Raw genomic sequence first — 21,580 nt, forward strand, 5'->3', positions numbered from 1 at the left:
CTCCAGTATCGCGCCAGATTCTCACTGGAACTAGGGGTGACCCCTCCTTCACAGACACAAAACCCTTGCTAATAAACCATTCAATCCCTTCCTGAACTCGGCCAGACCCCACCTTCCTTCGTGTGGTCTCAGCCACCGGCGCTCACGTGTCGGGGGTTTTCCCCTTCTCCTTTACCATTTCTTTCTTCCGAATAAGACTGTTAGACGCCACATGGCCAGGCTCTCTGCAGTAGTAACAGGTAAAACTGGAAAACTTATTTTTGGTCAGTTTCCCCTCCTCTTTACCTCTGTCACTAGCCCCTGCCTTGTTTTCTGTTTTACTCAGCGGATCATCCTGGTAACTCTTCTGATAACCCTTGCTCGGGAAAAACTTAATCTTGTGAGTCAGCGTAAAATCACCCGCTAACCTAGCTGCCGCGAAAAGAGTCTCAACCTCTTTCTGTTCTATGTATGTCCGTATCTCACCAGGGACACACTCTTTAAATTCCTCGATCAGCATCAGCTGTCTCACTTTGTGGTAGTCCTCATCTACCTCTTTCGAGGCATACCACCGATCAAGGTACCACTCCTTTTCATGGGCAAACTCTATATATATGTCTGGTTTCCAGACTTCCTCAAACCCCGAAACTTCTGTTGGTACGCTTCTGGCACCATTTCATAGACCTTAAGCACAGCCTCCTTTACAGTATCATAATTAGTCGACTCGGTTATAGATAAGGCAGAATATGCTTGCTGCGCCTTCCATTTTAACAAACTTTGCAGCAATACTGCTCAGTCCTCCCTAGGCCACTTCCTGTTCTGAGCCACTTTCTCAAAATGTAGGAAGTACCTATCAATGTTTTCTTCAGCAAACAGAGGTACCAACTTAATTTCCTGGCTGACATTAATTGATACACCCCTCTCGCCACCACGGCCTGACACTTGACCCTCTTGACACTGCACCTCCCTCTCAAACTCCTTCTGTTTCTCTGCCTCTGCAGTCTTGAACTTAAGTCTCTCCATTCTTAATTGTTCTAGTCGTAACAGGGTCTCCTCATCACCTATCGGAAACTCCTGAAGCGACTCCTTCTCAAATAACTCTTTCCCAACGTAATATTCAGCTATTTTCCTCCAAATTCCTTCCTTCGTAATACTCTTCTGTATTCTGGAATGTTTCCATTTCTTAGCAATGTCACATAGAACCTCCTTTCTGGCACTCCTCAAAATCAGAGGAGTAGGGTTCTTGATGAATTCACTAGCCTCCATTTCTGCTGTTTTCCACACACAGATTAATTACAAGGGATTTCCACAATCAAGACAAGCCCCCACACAATTTTGAAAATTGGCTCCAACCAAATTTGTTCAGATCCCAGACGCAGGCCCCAATTTTGTCACGAGCCCCGTGGCAGGTTGAAAAGGACCAGCAGAAATGGAACACACCTGGAGTCTGGTTTACTATAAATTAAGACTATATTTATTACTACTATGAATTAATATCATTAAACTGAATAATACTATACAGGTTATAAACTATTATATATATATATATCTGTAAATATGTTTGTGGATACAAAAAAATAATAGTCCAGGAGGTAGATAGCAGTCTTACGGTGTCAGGTAAGTTTAAGCAGTTCAGTTCACTTTGTGTTGTGTCGAGTTATAATTGATGGAGAGAGAGAGAGTTAATTGAGTTGATGTTCAAGTTGGCAGCTTTAGTTGTTCTTGCTTCCGAAGTCTTCAGAGTCATTTTGTGTGACCCCCACACAGACACAGATGGACAGAGCCCCTTCTAGGGAACAGTCTACTAACCCACGGCACAGGTTCACCACCAGCAGACGCCCACAGGCAAGCTCTTACCCACACTGGTAATCACGGGTCGAAATTAATCGGTCTGTTGCCTCCACCCGCGTGGTGGTCTTAAACTCCACCAGTGGTTTCTTGGGTAGCTTCCGCAGTTCTCTTGTGTTGTGTCTGCTCTGCCGTTATCAGACTGAAGGATCAACTTTTTATAATCCATCCAAAGTTCCAGCGTCTGTTAACTCAACCGCTCTGAGCTGTTACCATGGTGACTTCCCAGCTCGTGTCTCAGCTCGCGCTGTACTCTCTCTCTTCTTTAATTGTCTCCTTGTTCATTAGACTGCTGAACTTTCTAGCAGTTTCTCACCTGTGTGACAATACAATTTCAGTCTAAATTTATACAGGTGAGAGTTAAATTATTGCTTCCTGGTCAACAGTAAATTTAAATGGGCGTGTCAGTGTTCATACAGATTCTTTTCCATTAGAAGAAATATTCAAACTTAGACATTTTTATGTTTACCTGAATCAAACCTACCCTAGACCTGTTTATCTTATTGGAAATGACCTTCTCATTCTTATTCTCATGCATTGTAGAGTTATGCTGCTGATAGTATGCGCAGTATTAGCCTACTCATTACAAGCCTACAGTGAAAGGTTACATGAGTGATTTGGACTTGGCTGTACAGACAGCAATTTCCAGATTTGCAGAGGCCACAAAACTAAGAAATATCGTATGCTGTGAAGAGGCTTGGAGTGGACTTCAAGGAAGAACACTGCAATATATAACTGAGAGGAATGGATAGATCAGTGGCAAATGATTTTTAATTCTGAGAAACGAGTTTTTGTAGGAAGAATGAGAGGATGTAATTTGAAAATAGATAAGAACTGGGAGATCAGTCAGGTAAATAAGAAACAAAATAAAACTAGAAGCTGAACTAACTGAAATGCTAGGGTTATTCACTAGGTCAGGCAGCATCAGTGGAGGGGAACAGTCAAAGATTAGTGTCAATGACCATTCCCCATTTCAGGAAAAGTGAGAAAATGGGGCATTTTAATCACCAGAGGTCGGGAGAGCAAACTGATTGCCTATGACAATGTGACACTGTTCCTTTCATGTCACCAAACGCTCTTATATAGAGTTGGGATGGACCTAGTACTTCCCCAATGTAACCATTCTGTGATTTTATTGCACTCGGCAAAAATTGCTGCGTAAGTTTTATTTTTTATGTTTTCTGGGTGGGCACTCGCAAGACCATTAAGCATGAAGTGGCAATACAGGCTGTGAGAACCTCTCACAATAATACTATAGGGGAAATAATATAATTGGAGTGATGAGAATAATGTGTGAACTGACCTCTATTATTATTAAAGTGACCAGCAAACCACCATTATGCTTCACTTCCAGTGGACCATAGCTCAAGCATCAGAGCATCCCCTTGGGTAATATCACAGCCAATCTACAGTCTCCAATAGTTTGACTTATAAAAAAAAGGAAGAATATATTGAATCTTGCCCTCACACTTCAAATTCTTCTATTGTTTTGCCAACGCAGGCTGGAATAGAATATTTTTAACATAAAAAAATCTAGTTAAGCATCAGTTTTTGCTCTTGCACCACACCTGTGTCTGAAAGAACTGATGACTCATGAGATTTAACAGTTACATAGCTACCAATAAACAATTCTGTCCAAACAGTTTCCTTCTTAATGTCACCATACTGGATATCAATAAAACCTAGATCACATGGTCAAATGTAGCCAGTGGCATTGCCATAATTTTTTGTTAACATCCCTTTAAGTCAATAAAGAGTCAATGACAGAAAGGCCACATATTTCTCTAATATTTTATATAGATTCTAATTATAAAACATATTGATCAAAATATACTTATGTGAAAATTTGGAGGTGAGTGGGGCATTGAAGGTCTTTTAGCCAGACCCGAGGGCAGTTAAGATAGATCTCTTGGTCTGGAGAGTAGTTCCTGGTGTCAAATTAAGCAATATCATCATCACCGATAATCAAATAAAATAGCTAGACTCAGAACACACACACAATCTTACAACTCAACCACACTTCATCTTACTTGTGTGCAGGAGAAAAGTATGGCCCCTGTCACCACACAGCTGAATTCTGAACAGAGAAATACGACTTCTATACTGAAATGGTTAGCTGTTATGGACATTGGCCATTTGGTATACTATGAAAATTTAAAGTCCTTGTAAGAACAATCATTATTCAGAATACAGATGTTAAAAGTCAATAGAAACTACAAGTTGACAACCGATGATACTTTGAAGTTAGTAAAACAAACTCCCTTAGTTGGTGTGTGTGCCTTGGATCTCTTAACTCATCTCCAGACCCCTGGCTCGGAAAGGGAAGCCATGCTCTTCAAAGACTTTTCTTGCCTGAGCTGTCTGCTCTCTATCTACAATCTATCCTTGCCTGGATATTATGTTAACCCTTACCGCAACTTCGACAATACACGATGATTGTGACTGATCTTCTTTCCCGAACAACATTGCTGTCATTTCTTTGTTCTGATGAAAGGTCACTGACCAAGAACGATAACCATGTCTCTCTCTACAAATATTGCTTGGGCTGTTGGGCAGTTTCTGCTGTTTGTGTGTTTGATCTCTGGATTGTTATTCAAGATTTCTGAATAAGAGAAATAAGCATGGCTACACTTCCAATATTTAAGTATTCCTCTATCATAATTATATTGCTCAATTTCTGTTTCCATCTGCTACAGTACTGCCTTTCAGATATGTGCCCATACCTCATTGCCATCAAAATAGAAACACACACACACACACACTCACACACAGTGACTAAAAATACCAATATTTATTACCCACACACTGATGTCCATTGTACTACACCATAAAACAATCTAAAACCATATATCAATAAATAATATATATTAATTTTGTTAATTTATAAAGTATACATTTAATTAGAACAATTCTTTAATTCCTTGAAGATTTGACACATGTGCTTGTTGATATTTTGTTGAAGCAGATTATTCAATTTATCTGTGTATCCAAAGTGGAAGTGAATAGTTATTCAGTCTATCATGTTTTGCCAAACCCTAATAGATTCTCTGATTAATCCTGATTCACAGAGTACCATTACACAAATATTGAGGTGGTGTAATCACCTTGTTCCAGAGATGATTTGTTGATTGTGAATACAGAGAAATTGTTTCCAGCAACACCAGTAACCAGAGTCATAGATAGACACAGCACAAAACAGGCCCTTCAGCCCACTGAATCTGTGCCAACCATCAAGTACTCATTCATCCCACGGTTTCTATTCCTCACAGTCAGTCAACTCCCTCTGGATTCTATCACTTATCTACAGACTAGAGCCAATTTAGAGTAACCCATTAACCCATTAATCCATTAACCAACACATATTTGGGATGTGGGAAGAAACAATAGAACTCAGAAGAAACCCACGCACTCACAGGAAGAACATGCCGCACCTGAGGTCAGGATTGAACCCAGGTCTCTGGCGCTATGCTGCCCATTGCACATGCATTTCAGATGGGTGAATGCCAAAAGAACCGGATGTGACTTGAGGAATTATAATTCCACAGGGTGAGATGTGATCTAGAATGCAGTACCTGAAAGACATTCTGGGTACTGGTGCAGCGAGAGTTTGGGAGAGGTTAGGGTGTTGGAGTTTCTTGTTTCATGGGTGTCTCTGTGAAGAGTAAGAATTTCAGGTTGTATACATTATCTGATATTAAATTCAGATTTGAAGTATAGAGGTTGATGGATGATTTCTATTGGGCACAAGATGGGGAAGGTAGTGTGTGTGATGCAGCAGGGAGTCGAAGGCAGCGTTGATGTGACGGGGGGAATGGAGGCATTCTGTGTGGAGTGCAGGAGGGAGGAAGAGTTGGAGATCGAGGTGTTGTGTGTGGCGCAGGAGAAATTGGTGTCAGAGCTGAGTGTGGAAACCCAGTGATTGTTAATAGCATGAACAGAAGATTGGCTGACTAACAGGAGGCAAAGTGTAAGAATAAAAGGGGCCTTTCTGGTTGGCTGTTGGTGACTACTGGTTTTGTGCAGGGGTTGGTGTTGGGACCATGTCAAAGATTTAGTTGAATTAGAGGAATTGATAGTTTTTTGGTAAAGTTTGGGGATGATTCAAAGATAGTGGAGGGGCAGGTAGTACTGTGGAAGCAGGGAGTCTCGACAGATTTGGAGACTGGGGTGTTACATACCTCGTGGGTATCCTGTGACTGTCTTATGAGCATGATGTAATGGTCTTGTGGAGGTCACATGATGTAATTTTCCTGCCAGTGTGAAGTCACATGATGATTCTGCTCTCAACATGTAGATAAAGGAAAACCCTGTTGTGACGCAGTTAGTTTCAGTTTAGTTCATCAGTTAATTCAACAGTTACTCCGTTATGCTGCGTATTTGTCTCATGATGCAGTTTCGGTTTAAAACAGAGTTTTCCTTTCTATTTTAAGGTGCAAAGATTGGTGCTGGCAGTTTCGCCAGTTGCTGCCAGTTTTGTGTGTTGCATCTATAATTTTTACTTTACAGTCCAGGATTGGAGAGTGAAGAAAGAAGTGAATAAAGTTGGAGTCATTTGGTGGTTTTATAAAGGATCGATCTTATTGAGTCTTCATTCAGAAATAGTGACATGCATCTGAGATAACTCCTGCAAGAGCAGGGATGTTTGTGCAGTGTTCACTCGCCAGAAAGAGGTCAGTTCCTTTAAGCCGTTTTATTTCCTTCGTTGTGAATCCTTTGGAGAATCAGCAGTAATGTCACTTCTTCGAAGAAATCCGTTTCCAGAGAAGTCTCTCCTTATTGACCGTGTAAATCACTTGGACTTTCGAACTTACCACTTTAAGAACTGTTTCAAAGTTGCCATATAGCAGTTAACTTCCGGTTAAGCTAGTCATTTGAATATTTTTTCTGCTGTTGTTGAGCAGAATTTAATAAATGTTTGTTTGTTCATAAAACCTGACTCAATTATATATTCATTTTTGCTGATTACGTAACAGAATAATTGGGGGCTCGTCCTGAATTGTTCCAATTTTGAGCTTAAATGCTTGTTTAATTATCAATCTGATTTGGAAAAGGGAAATATCCAATTCTTTTGTTTGATTGGTCTGTAGGTGGTATTCGGCAGCAATGATTATTGACGAGTTTATGGCATCGCTTGACCCAGAGGTTTTAGCAAAGGCGAAAAAGGGTGATGTATCTGAGATTGCTAGAAAGTTGGACCTTCAAGGTATTTTGAAGGCTATGACAAAGCCAGTAATTCAGAGGAAAATCGCGGAACGCTATATAAATACGGGTGATTTTGATTAAGTGGAATTAGAGAGGATCCCTGTAAGTAAAGCAGCGATCCAGTTACACCAGGAACAGGTAGCATTAGAAACGCTTAGAGTAGAAGCTGAGTTAAAACAGAAACAATTGGAAGCTGACTTGGAACGATGTCGGTTAGAGGCTGCAAATAAACAAAAGGAATTTGAAGACAGAGCAGCAAATAAAAAGAGGGAGTTTGAGCTAAAGATGGAGGAATTAAAGTCTGAAAATCAGTCCTCTGGTTCTAGGAAACAGTTTGTTGCTAGTTGTAAAATTATATTAGCTCCTCCATTTAATGAGGCAGAAGTAGAGAAATATTTCCAGCATTTTGAAATTGTTGCTCGGATTTCAGGGTGGCTGAAAGATAAATGGCCAGTGATGTTACAAAGTGTAATTATAGGTAAGGCACAACAAGCTTATACCACTTTAACTGCTGAGCAAACACTTGATTATGATATTGTGAAGCAGCATATATTGAAAACGTATGAGCTGGTTCCAGAGGCTTATAGAGAAAGATTCAGAAATTTGAAAAAATCCGTGGAAAAAACTTATGTGGAATTTGCCTAGGATAAATGTGTGTGTTCTGAGAGATGGGTTTCCTCTAAAAATGTGAATGGGGAGTATAATAAATTGAAAGAGTTGATTTTATTGGAGGAATTTAAAAGGTGCACCCCTATTGAAGTAAGGACATATCTAAATGAGAGAGATACTGCTACATTGCAGGAGTCTGCTAGATTAGCTGATGAGTATGCTTTAATTCATAGATTTCCTTAGGGCAGAACTTCTAAAAGGAAAGATAGCACAGAGAGTCAAGGTAAACCAGAAATTACATCTGATGTTAGTGAGGAAGGTAAGGATGAAGGGAAACGTGAAAGAAAGACATTTTGGTCCTATTTGTAATTATTGTAAGAAACCTGGTCACGTAATACCTACACACATCGAAGTTGCTGGTGAACGCAGCAGGCCAGGCAGCATCTCTAGGAAGAGGTACAGTCAACATTTCAGGCCGAGACCCTTCATCAGGACTAACTGAAGGAAGAGCTAGTAAGAGATTTGAAAGTGGGAGGGGGAGGGGGAGATCCAAAATGATAGGAGAAGACAGGAGGGGGAGGGATGGAGCCAAGAGCTGGACAGGTGATTGGCAAAAGGGATATGAGAAGATCATGGAATAGGAGGCCCAGGGAGAAGGAAAGGCGGGGGTGGGGGAACCCAGAGGATGGGCAAGGGGTATAGTCAGAGGGACAGAGGGAGAAAAAGGAGAGTGAGAGAAAGAATGTGTGTATATAAATAATTAACGGATGGGGTACGAGGGGGAGGATGACACGAAGCTGGGTGGCAGTGTTAGCAGTGAGGAGGATGCTGAGAGGATGCAGGGTGACTTGGATAGGTTGGGTGAGTGGGCAAATTCATGGCAGATGCAATTTAATGCGGATAAATGTGAAGTTATTCACTTTGGTGGCAAAAATAGGAAAACAGATTATTATCTGAATGGTGGCCGATTAGGAAAAGGGGAGGTGCAACGAGACCTGGGTGTCATTATACACCAGTCATTGAAAGTGGGCATGCAGATACAGCAGGCGGTGAAAAAGGCGAATGGTATGCTGGCATTTATAGCGAGAGGATTCGAGTACAGGAGCAAGGAGGTACTACTGCAGTTGTACAAGGCCTTGGTGAGACCACACCTGGAGTATTGTGTGCAGTTTTGGTCCCCTAATCTGAGGAAAGACATCTTTGCCATAGAGGGAGTACAAAGAAGGTTCACCAGATTGATTCCTGGGATGGCGGGACTTTCATATGAAGAAAGACTGGATGAATTGGGCTTGTACTCGTTGGAATTTAGAAGATTGAGGGGGAATCTGATTGAAACATATAAGATCCTAAAGGGATTGGACAGGCTAGATGCAGGAAGATTGTTCCGAATGTTGGGAAAGTCCAGAATGAGGGGTCACAGTTTGAGGATAGAGGGGAAGTCTTTTAGGACCGAGATTAGGAAAAACTTCTTCACACAGAGAGTGGTGAATCTGTGGAATTCTCTGCCACAGGAAACAGTTGAGGCCAGTTCATTGGCTATATTTAAGAGGGAGTTAGATATGGCCCTTGTGGCTACGGGGGTCAGGGGGTATGGAGGGAAGGCTGGGGCGGGGTTCTGAGTTGGATGATCAGCCATGATCATAATAAATGGCGGTGCAGGCTCGAAGGGCCGAATGGCCTACTCCTGCACCTATTTTCTATGTTTCTATGTTTCTATACACCTCATTTGCATAGTGTAAATTTAAAGTCAGGGTTAGTTACAGGACCTGTGAAAGTAGGACCACAACCCAGTTTGCCCGTGAATGATGTTTCTCTATTTTTAGGGAATGACTTAGCAGATGGACAGGTTTTTCCTGAAGGACATTTGACAATTAAGCCCTTTTCTGATGAACCAAAGGTGGATTCTAACATGGATTCCACCTGTGTTGTAACCTGAGCTATGGCTAAAAAGCTTGATGTGCAGGATGAGGTTGTTACCCATGACCGTTCAACTCAGGATTTGAATTTTGAGGATGTGTCAGAAACTTTTTTACCTTTATTGTTTGATTAAGATTATTGTAGTAAGTCTGACCATGAAGATTTGTCTTTAGCTCAGAAGGAGATGATAGCAGAGCAGAGTCGAGACCCTGAGATTATCAAATTAAAGAAACAAGCTCTTCCAGATAGTGAAATTGAGAAGGTGCCAGTAGGATATTATTTTGAGAAGGGAGTGTTAATGAGGAAGTGGAGATCACCTACAATCCCTGCAAGTGAAGAATGGGAAGTTAATCACCAGGTAGTAGTTCCTAATGTTTATCGAAATGAGATTTTAACTATGGCTCATAGCTTGCCCTTGGGTGGTCATCAAGGAGTACAGAAAACTATGAACAAGGTTTTTAAACATTTTTACTGGACTGGTTTCAGAAAAGATGTGGTGACATTTTGCAGAACGTGTCACACTTGTCAAATTGTGGGTAAACCTAATCAAGTTACTCCAGTCGCCCCACTACAACCTATTCCTGCATTTGGTGAACCGTTTTCCAAAATTATTATAGATTGTGTAGGCCCATTGCCAAAAACTGAAGCTGGCCATCAATATTTGCTGACCATTATGTGCACAGTGTCTAGGTTTCCAGAAGCCATACCACTCAGGAATATAATGGCTAAAACTGTAATAAAGGTTCTTATAAAATTATTTACTTATTTTGGATTACCTACGGAGATTCAATCTGATCAAGGTAGTAATTTTATGTCTGGATTGTTTCAGCAGATAGTTTTTAAACTGGGAGCAGAACAGATTACCTCATCTGCATTCTATCCAGAATCGCAAGGAGCCTTGGAGAGGTTCAATTCTACCCTTAAAACTATGATTAGGACATACTGTGTGGAAAATGAAAATGACTGGGATGAGGGTGTCCATTTAGTACTTTTTGCAATATGGGAGTCAATGCAAGAATCCCTAGGTTTTAGTCCAGTTGAACTTTTATTTGGGCATAGAGTTAGAGGACCTTTGGCCTTGTTAAAAGAACAATGGAGTAATAAAGAGGTACACACTAATTTGCTGGATTATGTTTTAAAATCTAAAGAAAGATTACATAAAGCTTATAGCTTAGCCAAGGAAAATTTAAAATTGGCTCAGGAGAAAATGAAACCTTGGTATGATAAGGAAGCTAGAATGAGGTCATTTAAGCCTGGAGATAAGGTGCTGGTTCTTTTCCCAGTGCAAACGGACCCGTTACAAGCTAAATTTCATGCCTTATGAGGTTATATCTAAAGTTAATGATGTGGATTATGTGATAAAAACACCAGATCAAAGAAAGCCAACGCAGCTTTGTCATATAAATATGATAAAACCCTATTATGAGAAACAGTCTGCTACTATGACTGTTGTGGTTAATAATAATGAGTCTGATCCCACTAGGAGCTTAATGGATGATTCATCTGAAGCTCATTTTAAATGCAACATTACTTCTGCCAGGTTACCAAACTCAACAATTCTGGAAAATATTGATGAGAAATTAGCTCATTTACAGCCAGAGCAGAGGCAGCAGATAAAGCAACTAATTTTTAAATATCGGGATTTATTTCCAGACGTTCCTAAAAAAACCATATTAGCTTTACATGATGTAGATGTTGGAGATGCCAATCCCATAAAACAACATCCGTATCAGATGAACAGGGAAAAATGTGAACTTGCTGAACAAGAAATTAAGTATATGTTAGAGAATAATAATATTATTAGACCTTCCAATTCGAATTGGAGTTCACCGCGTGTTATGGTGCCTCAGCCAGACAGTAGTATTCGGTTTTGTACTGATTACAGGAAGGTGAATGTTGTGACAAAAACTGATGCATATCCAATCCCTAGAGTGGATGATTGTGTGGATAAAGTGGGAAAAGCAAAATTTCTTACAAAGATTGATTTGTTAAGAGGGTATTGGTGTGTTCCATTGATGGATAGAGGTAGAGAGATTTCTGCATTTGTAACCCCATCTGGGTTATATGAATATAATGTTCTTCCATTTGGGATGAAGAATGCACCAGGTATTTTCCAGCGGATGATTAATTCTGTGATTCATGGGTTAAAAGACACAGGTGCCTATATTGATGATTTAGTTACAGGAAATGACACTTGGGAAGCACATATTACTGCGGTGGAGAAACTATTTGAAAGGCTTTCAAAAAGTAACTTAAATATTAACTTAGCTAAAAGTGAATTTGGTCATGCCACTGTGACCTACCTTGGTTATGTTGTAGGTCCGGGCTTGGTTAAGGAAAATGGTTAAGGAAATAAATCAAACTCCATTTCACCAACAAAGTTTGATGTTACAGGAGTATAATATTTAGATAACTCATATTAAAGGTAAAAATAAAGTGATTGCTGACTGTCTATCTAGATGATAAATGTGCAATGTAAAATTTTTATGGAGTGGTATTTTAACATTTGTAACACTCCTACTGTATATTAGTTTGCAAGGTGCTGTATGATAATACTGTGTATATTGTGTATGTTATAGATTTTATACATTTTTTTTGTGTAAATAGTTGTTAAAATTTTGCTCATGAAAGAACAATTTTTTTTAGGAGGAAGGTGTTACATAACTCATGGGTATCTTGTGACTGTCTTATGCCTATGATGTAATTGACTGCCTTATGGGCATGATGTAATGGTCTTGTGGAGGTCACATGATGTAATTTTCCCACCAGTGTGAGGTCACATGATGACCTGTTCTCACAGGGAAACCCTGTGTGAAGCAGTTAGTTTCAGTTTAGTTCGTCAGTTAATTCGACAGTTACTCCGTTATGCTGCGTATTTGTCTCATGATGCAGTTTCATTTTAAAACAGAATTTTCCTTTCTACTTTAAGGTGCAAAGATTGGTGCTGGCAGTTTCGCCAATTGCTGCCAGTTTTGTGTGTTGCATCTATAATTTTTACTTTACAGTCCAGGATTGGAGAGCGAAGAAAGAAGTGAATGAAGTTGGAGTTGTACAGTGCTTTTATAAAGGATCGACCTTATTGAGTCTTCGTTCAGAAATAGTGACATGCATCTGAGATAACTCCTGCAAGAGCAAGGAAGTGAGTGCAGTGTTCACTCGCCAGAAAGAGGTCAGTTCCTTTAAGCCATTTTATTTCTTTCTTCGTGAATCCTTTGGAGAATCAGCAGGAATGTCACGTCTTCGTAGAAATCTGTTTCCAGAGAAGTCTCTCTTTATTGACTGTGTAAATCACTTGGACATTCGAATTTACCACTTTATGAACGGTATTCGAATTTACCACTTTGAGAACTGTTTCAGAGTTGCCGTATAGCAGTTAACTTCCGGTCAAACTAGTCGCTTGAATATTTTTTCCGCTATTGTTGAGCAGAGTTTAATAAATGTTCGTTTGTTCATAAAACCTGACTCAATTATATATTCATTGTTGCTGATTACACAACAGGGTAAAGATGGCAAATGTATGGTTATGCACGTTGATAGAAGAAAGGAAGTTGCAGACTGTTTTATAAATAGGGAGAAAATTCAGAAATCAGTGGTGCAAGGGTATCTGGGAGTTCTAGTGCAGGATTCCCTAAAAGTAAGGAAGGCAATGTTAGCATCTATTTCCAGAAGACTCGAAAACAAAGGCAATGATGTAATGCCAAGGCTTTATAAGGCATTGGTCAGACTACACTTGGAGGATTGTGACAAGTTTTGGGCTCCTTATCTAAGACAGAATGTGCTGGCATTGGAGATGAGAGGAGATTCACAAGAATGATCCTGGGAATGAAAGGTTTAAGCTATGAGGAGCATTTGATTGTTCTGAGTCTATACTCACTGGAGTTTAGAAGAATGAGCAGGGGATCTCATTGAAACCCATTGAATCTTGAAAGGCCTAGATAGAGTGGATGTGGAGAGGATTTTTCCTGTAGTGGTGGAGTCTAGGACCAGAAGGCATAGCCTCTGAATAGAAGGATGTCTATTTAGAACAGAGATCAGGAGGAATTTCTTTAGCTATAGGATGGTGAATCTGTAGAATTCATTGCCACAGACGGCTGTGGAAGTCAAGTCATTGGGCACATGTAAAGCAGAGGTTTATAGGTTCTTGATTAGTCAGGATGTCAAAGGTTATGGGGAGAAGGCAGAGAATGGGGTTGAGAGGGGAAATGAATCAGCCATGATGGAGTAGAGGAGCAGACTTAATGGGCCAAATGGCCCGATCCTTCTATGGTCTTATTAGATAGATAGATAGGTATATACTTTATTGATTCCAAAGGAAATTACAGAGTCACAGTAGCACAGATATACAATATTAGAAGTGAACTTTGAAGAATAAATTACCTTAAGCTGTCTAACAGGAGGGGGTCATCACTTCCCTGGCTATAGGTTGACTCATTACAGAGCCTTAAGGCTAAGGGTAAGAATGAGTCATATAGCACTCTCTGGAGCAGCGCAGTTTTCTAAGTCTATTACTGGAAGTACTCTTCTGTTAAGCCAAGGTGGCATGCAGAGCGTGAGGAACATTGTCCAGAATTGCCAGGATTCTCTGGAAGTCCTTTGTCCTACCACAGCCTCCAGTGTGTCCAGTTTGACTCCTATAACAGAGCCAGCCTTTCTAATCAGTTCATTGTGTGGATGCAAGAAAGGCAGAATGAATTTACAGCTTAACTTAAAAGGAAAGAAGGCAGCAGGAAGGCAAGGAAATATGATTACTCAAATAGTTCTGAGGAAACTGGGTGTCACTATGGTGCAACACTATTACAGCAGGGGCTTCGGAGTTTGGAGTTCAATCCCAGGTGCCGCTGTAAGAAGTTTCTGTACATCCTCCATGTAGAATGTGTGGGTTTTCTCTGGGTCCTCTGGTATTCGCCCAATGTCCGAAATAGGTTAATGGGTCATTGTAAATCATTCCATTATTAGATTAAGGTCAAATCAGGATTGTCAGGGGTTGTAGGCGGTGAAGCTCAAAGGGCTGGAAGGGCCTATTGTGTGCTGTATCACTAAATAAAAATAAATAAATACATACAATCACCGCATGACATGGTGCACTGAATGGCCGCATTCTGCACTTTATCATTCTTTAATAAAAAGGTTCCATGCGGTGTAGAATCTCAGCTGTAGCACTAGAGGGAGCTGATGTGCAGAATGTAATGGGCCACTATTCTGCAATTTCACTGGTCCTAGCAGTAATGAGAAAGGATAAGAATTTCTGATGTTCTGGTCCTCTGTCAACTACAATAGGAGAAATACAACAGAAATTCTGAAGGGGATGTGGATTAGATGTACTAAGTATGCAATAAAATTGGCTCTTATATTCATTTGCATGAGAGAGATAGATCAGGATCTCCATTCAGGTTGGTTGGATTCATGGAGACTCAAACACGAGACATCGTCATGTGATAATGTCAAGACCCTCCCTTGAAGAATGACCACATGTGTGCAGTTGGTGAGTGAAATCATACCCGAATGAATGGATGCCAAAGAAACCATACCCAGTACAAATATGCAACCCAGAGTGGCACAGTAGCGTAGCAGTCAGAGTACTGCCAGTGACCTGAGTTCAATTCCCACTGCTCTCGCTAAAGAGTTGTACGTTCTCCCCATGACCATGTGGATTTCCTAAGGATGCTCTGGTTTCCTCCCATGTTCCGAAGACGTACGGGTTAGTAGGTTAATTGGTCACATGAGTGTAATTGGGTGGCTCGTTGGACGAGAAAGGCCTGTTACTGTGTTGTATCTCTTAAAAAGAAGTCAGCGACAGGGCAACATCCATTTGTGTTAATGCCACGATGGAAGAACCTTAATGAGGGCCAATGTCTGGGAAACTATTACGCCGTGACAATCAGTACCAGGAGAAATTGTGTCAGAGAGCGATAGCAGTGAAAACAGTCCCCACAGTTGACCTCAGGCATCCATCTACACGAATCCTACCTCATTTTATTCTCTCCATATTTCCCTCACCTCCCCCTAGGTCTGGGGTTCCCAACCTTTTTTTATGCCTTGGATCAATACTATTAAGCAAGGGGTCCATGGACTCCAGGTTACAAACCCCTGCCCTAGATTCTGTCACTCACCTACACACTAGGAGCAATTTAATTACTTATTTACTTATTGCTGGCACTTGGTGCAGCAATCAGGGCTTCCTTTATCACGTCAGTAACTTCCTCTCGGCTTTCACCACTGACAGTCGTGTCGTTACGCAAGCCCTGGGTGGAGACTCTGGAATACCATCACACACTGATATAGAAGGACCCTTCATTGCCGTTTCTATGACAATTTTGTTTTACCAGTCAGGGTTGTTAGCCCTGAGCTGAGCCCCCGAACCTGGAGGAATGGTGGACATCTCTTGGTCTGGCCATTACCTTTTGACTGGTTTGGCATGGGAAGCCCTGACTCCAGCCAGGGTAGTTCTCCGGGTCATCGAAGCACACAAGCCTACAAATCATGGCAAGGTTGTGGTCCTCAATTTACAGTGACCAATTAATCTACCAACCTGTATGCTCTTGGGATGTGGAAGGAAACAGGACATACTGGAGAAAACCCATGTGATTCGCTGGAGAACATGCAAACTCCAAACAGACAGTACTCGAGGTCAGGGCTGACTCTGGGTCACTGGAACTGTGAGGTAGCTGCTCTACCAGCTGTGCCACTCCGCTGCCTTAAACTTTCACCCCATCAAGTCACTGCCAAGAACTGTGTGTGCCTGTAAAGATAAGTTCTATAGTAACTATTGTTGGCGTGTGGCCAAGTGCTTAAGGCATCGGTCTAGTGATCTGAAGGTCGCTAGTTTGAGCCTCAGCTGAGGCAACGTGTTGTGTCCTTGAGCAAGGCACTTAACCACACATTGCTCTGTGAAGACACTGGAGCCAAGCTGTTTCAGCCCTAGTGTTGTTCCCTTGGACAACATTGGTGGCGTGGAGAGGGCAGACTTGCAGCATGGGCAATTGCCGGTCTTCCATACAACCTTGCCCAGGCCCGCACCCTGGAAACCTTCCAAGGCGCAAATCCATGGTCGCACGAAGCTAACAGATGCCTATAAAGTACCTATACCCCACTGAGATTCACAGTTAGAGACCTGCACCTCATTGAGAATCATTGTCAGAGACCTGTGCCTCAGAGAGGGGACGTACCAAATGACAGTCAGGGTTGGGTGAAAGTCAATGCTGGGGACTTGTACACCAGTAAGCATCAAGAAAGCCATCTGTACCCCAGTGGGAACCAACACCAGGGATCTGTGGTGAGAGTCAATGCCAGGGACCTATACCACAGTGAGAATCAACTGGGGGTCTTGACTTCAGTGAGAGATGGTACTGGGAATATATAGTATACTTATATGAGTGACATTATCTCCTTCCACATACACTGCATGACCAGCTGACAGTTTTCAGCATTTTCTCACTTATTTCAGATTGACGTCACATATAGTTTTCATATTTTCATTTTAAGGAGTGGTTCAGGAAAGCTCCAACAATCCATAAAACTCGAGAGCTGGTGAGGTCATCCCTGCCTTCTATGATCAGTCTGTTATTGGTGCGCTATATAATGTGTGTTATATTTAAATGCTCACAGCATATGAAACAAGACTGATGAGCATATAGTGCAGATAGAAATTGGCAGGCATAATGTTGTGGGCATCGTAGAGTCACGGTTGAAAGAAGATCATAGCTGGGGCCTAAACATAAAAGTATCTCATCCTGTGAAGAAGACAGGAAAGTGAGCTGAGCGGTTGGGGTGACAAAGATTCAGATGATGTAGGATCCTTATGGGTAAAAGTTAAGAAACTGCAAGGGTGAGAAGGATTATAGACCGGCCTCCAAACAGTAGCCAGGATTTAGGGATAAAAATTTCAACAGAAGACGGAAAAGACAATGTTACAGTGGTCATGGGGGACTTCAATATGAAGGTAGATGGGGAAAATTAGGTTGGCATTGGATCCCAAGAGAATCCAATGAGATGATTTATAGAGCAGCTCATGGTTAAATCCACTAGAGAAAAATCAATTCTGGATTTGGGGTGCAATAAACCAGATTCGATTATTGAGCTTAAGGTAGAGGGACCCTTATGAGGAAGTGATCATAATATTATGGAATTCACCCTGCAGTTTGAAAAGGAGCAGCTAAAATTGGATGTATTGGTATTACAGTTGAGTAAAGGTAATGATGGAGCTGGTCAAAGTTGACTGGAAGGAGATCCTATAAGAGATGACAATAGAGCAACAATGGTAGGAGTTTCTGAGTGTAATCAAGAACATGCAGTATCATTTCACCCCAAAGAAGCAGCATCCTTATGAGAGGTTGAGGCAATTCTGGCTGACAAGATAGCATAAAATCAAAAGTGAGAGCATACAATATTGAAACAAAACCAACGGGAAGCTAGAGGATTGGGAACATTTAAAAGGTCATCAGAAGACAACTATAAAAACAATAAGGAGAGAACAGATGAAATATGAAGGTAAAGTACCCAGTAATATAAAAGCAGATGCCAAAAGTTTATGCAGATGTACAGAGAGTAAAAGAGGGAAGACATTGGATCACTAGAAAATGATTTTGGAGAAGTAATAAGGGAAAAAGGGCAGATGACCTGAATAAGTATTTTGTGTCAGTCTACATTGTGAAGACACCAGTAACATACCAGAAATTCAAGAGTTGTGAGCAGAAGTGAATGTAGTTGCTTTTACTGAGGTGAATTTCTTGGGAAGCAGAAAGGTCTGAAGGTGGATAAATCGGCTGGACTGGATTGATTACCCCAGGGTTCTGAAAGAGGTAGTTGAAGATATTGTGGGGGTATTAGTAGTCATCTTTCAAGAATCACTTTCAAGAATCAAGAGTCAGGAATGGTTCCAGAGAACTTGAAGTTCCCAAATGTCATTCAACCCTTTAAGAAGGGAGGCATGTAAAAGGCAATTATAGGTGGTTCGTCTGACTTCAGTGGTTGGTAAGATTTAGAGTCTATTAGTAAGGGTGAGATGTCAAGGTACCTGCAAACATATGATAATATAGGCCAAAATCAGTATGTTATTTTTTTAAGGGGAGATCTATCCTGACAAAACTTTTGAAATTCTTTGAGGAAATAACGGGCAGGATAGACAGAGGAGAGTCAGTGGATGTTGTATATTTGGAATTTCAGAATGCCTTTGGTAAGGCACTGCACATGAGGCTCTAAACAATATAAGAGTCCATGATGTTGCAGGTAAGATAATAGCATGGACAGCGTATTGGCTGATTGGCGAGTGAAAATAAAGTGAGCCTCTTCTGCTTGGCTGCCAGCGACTAGTTGTATTCTGCAGGAATTAGGGCTTGGGAGTCCTAATGCAGGATTCCCTAAAAGTTAACTTGCAGGTGCAGTTAAAAGTAGGGAAGGCAAATGCATTGTTGGCATGCATTTAGAGAGGACTAGAGTATAAAAGCAAGGATGTAATGAAAAAGAAGGATATATAGCTTTATAAGGCACTGTTCAGACCACATTTGGAGTATTGTGAGCAGTTTTGGAAACCATACTGAGGGAAGAATGTTGGAGAGGGCTCAGAATTTTATGAAAATTATACTGTGGTTGAAAGAGTTAATGTATGAGAAGGGTTTATGACTCTTGGCCTATATTCCCTGGACTGTAGACAGCTGAGGGGTATCTTACTGAAACCTCCCAAATGTTGGAAGGTCTGGGTAGAATGAACATAGAGAGGGTGTTTCCAGCAGTGGAAGAGTCTAGGACCAGAGGGTACAGCCTCAGATAAGAAAGAGGTCCCCTTAGAACAGAGATGATAAAGAATTTCTTTAGCCAGAGGATTTGAATCTGTGGAATGCACTGCCACAGATGACTGTGGAGGCTATGCCATTGAGTATATTTAAAGCAGCCTAATTATGCTCCTACATCTCATGGTTTTAAGCCCCCTGTTTCAGTTTCCTGCAAGCATGACTGGAGGATATCTGAGGAGACAAAGTGATCAGCTACAACATAGGTGTGTGTTAGTCTATTCTGTTTTACCAGCAGTGGTCAGTGGATAAATTAGTGATTCTGGGAGCAGAAGGGTTAGTCTCCCTATTTTCACCTCAGTGAAGAAAATAATTCCAATACTTGAGGGATGTGTTAGGTCTTTGTAGTGCATTGAAGGCGTTAAGGAGATAGGCATGATTTGCCAGGTAAGCTGCATGTTGCAAACGGGCAGTGTGCCTTCTTTTGCCTGAAGTAAGCTAGTGCAGGGAAACAAATAAAACTGAGGATCGAATAAAACTAAATTTGCTGGAATCTGAAACAATAGAAAAAAATGCTGGAAGATCTCAGCCAGTCAAGCAGCACCTGCTTCATCGGAGCCTTGGCACATCACATCAGGAGCTAGGCACGTGCAGCTGGACAGAGGCCCTGCCTCTTACTGAAAATAAGGGACAAGGACAATCATAGAACTAATGAATCCCACCCAGTTCTCAGGCCTTCTGGTGCATGGAACACTGCAAAGAGATCTGTGCATCTGTAGGAAAACAATCTTTTGAAATAGCTTACATCCTTAACCATTATGCATTGAGCTGCTGATTGGACTGGGATTGTCCGTGTTAAACAAGGAGCTGTTTTATTGTTTTATGATGGATTTCTGAGTTCACTGTAATCTGAATTGGGATTATATGTAGTTCTCTTGGACTCTTATACTTCCCAACTACTAGCTGGTCTGCTGTACGGCCATATATTTTCTGATGGAAGATTTAATTGCCCGACTTCCCACCATCAATAGCCCAACTCTATGCTTTTGCCTTTCATCTCTAGATGCCTTCACCATCACTGCAGATAGATTTCCAAGCCAAACTGAAAGTTTAATTTCCTAATTGATTGATCTTTGAACATCAATGAAACAGCTGTTTTTCTCACTCTCTCCATTATTTTTATAACTTATTTAACAGCGTTCAAAGATATCACAAAGTCTCTTAAGTTCCAGTGATTTATTCCTGGTTGTTCTGGATAATAATCTTAAATTCCAAGAAGTGCTCTATATCACAAACAAGTTTACTGCTTTGTAAAATTTTACGTGCTATTTTTCTTGAATTAAACTCTTTCTATTTCCAATGACATTAGTTTTCTTAGCACTGAATCAAAATAACAAAGAAAACTGTAATTGCTCCCAATTTTGGTAGATTTGTTGCCTGATTGGCAGGTACCATCTGGGCGTATTTTACCTATAGCATAACCAACCAGAATAATCTAATGCAATAATCACATCAAATCATGTAATTTTCTTAAAACATCTGTGGTGGCAAAACTACTGACAGTAAACAGGAGTTATTATTATTTTCCGAGCGAGGATCAGATTGGGACATCCATAATGATGAAAGTGGTGTGAACTTCAACTTTTTATTTATTCATTTATGGGATGTGGGCATTGGCAGCTAAGCCAGCATTTATTGCCCATCCCTCGTTGCCCTTGAGAAGGTGGTGATGAGCTGCCTTCTTGAACTAATCCACCATTTGGAGCACACCAATCCAGCACTTGGAGTGAAGACAACATATTGATTAGAAACTGCTTCTAGTGATTAAGTTACAAAAAATTGGAAGCATGATGTGAATTTGCCAGGAAAGGGGACAGATTAGGTTTTCTGTCTTAATTTTAATAGTTCTATTGGCAGTGAGTGGTAGGTATAGCATGAAAACAGCCCCTTCAGTCCACCAAGTCAATGCCAATCATAATCGGCCATTTACACTAACCCTCTGCTCCAGTCCCACCATTCTCTCCAGTCTCATCAGCCCTCCCCGGATTCTTCCATTAGCCTATACACTAAAGTAAATTTACAGTAGACTATTAACCTACTAACCTCCACATCTTTGGAAAATGGGAGAAAACAGAGCTTCCAGAGGAAAACCATGTGGTCACAGGCAGAATGTACAAACTCCACACTGGTTTTGTGTTATGCAGTGTCTGAGCGTTGAGTGAATTAACCCGATGACATCCCTCTCAATCCATCTCCCTTCTCCTGTTGACCCTTCCCAGCACAAGGTCTGGACCCAAGTG

The sequence above is a fragment of the Mobula hypostoma genome, chromosome 13 (genome assembly GCF_963921235.1).
Source record: "Mobula hypostoma chromosome 13, sMobHyp1.1, whole genome shotgun sequence".
Taxonomy (NCBI): Eukaryota; Metazoa; Chordata; class Chondrichthyes; order Myliobatiformes; family Myliobatidae; genus Mobula; species Mobula hypostoma.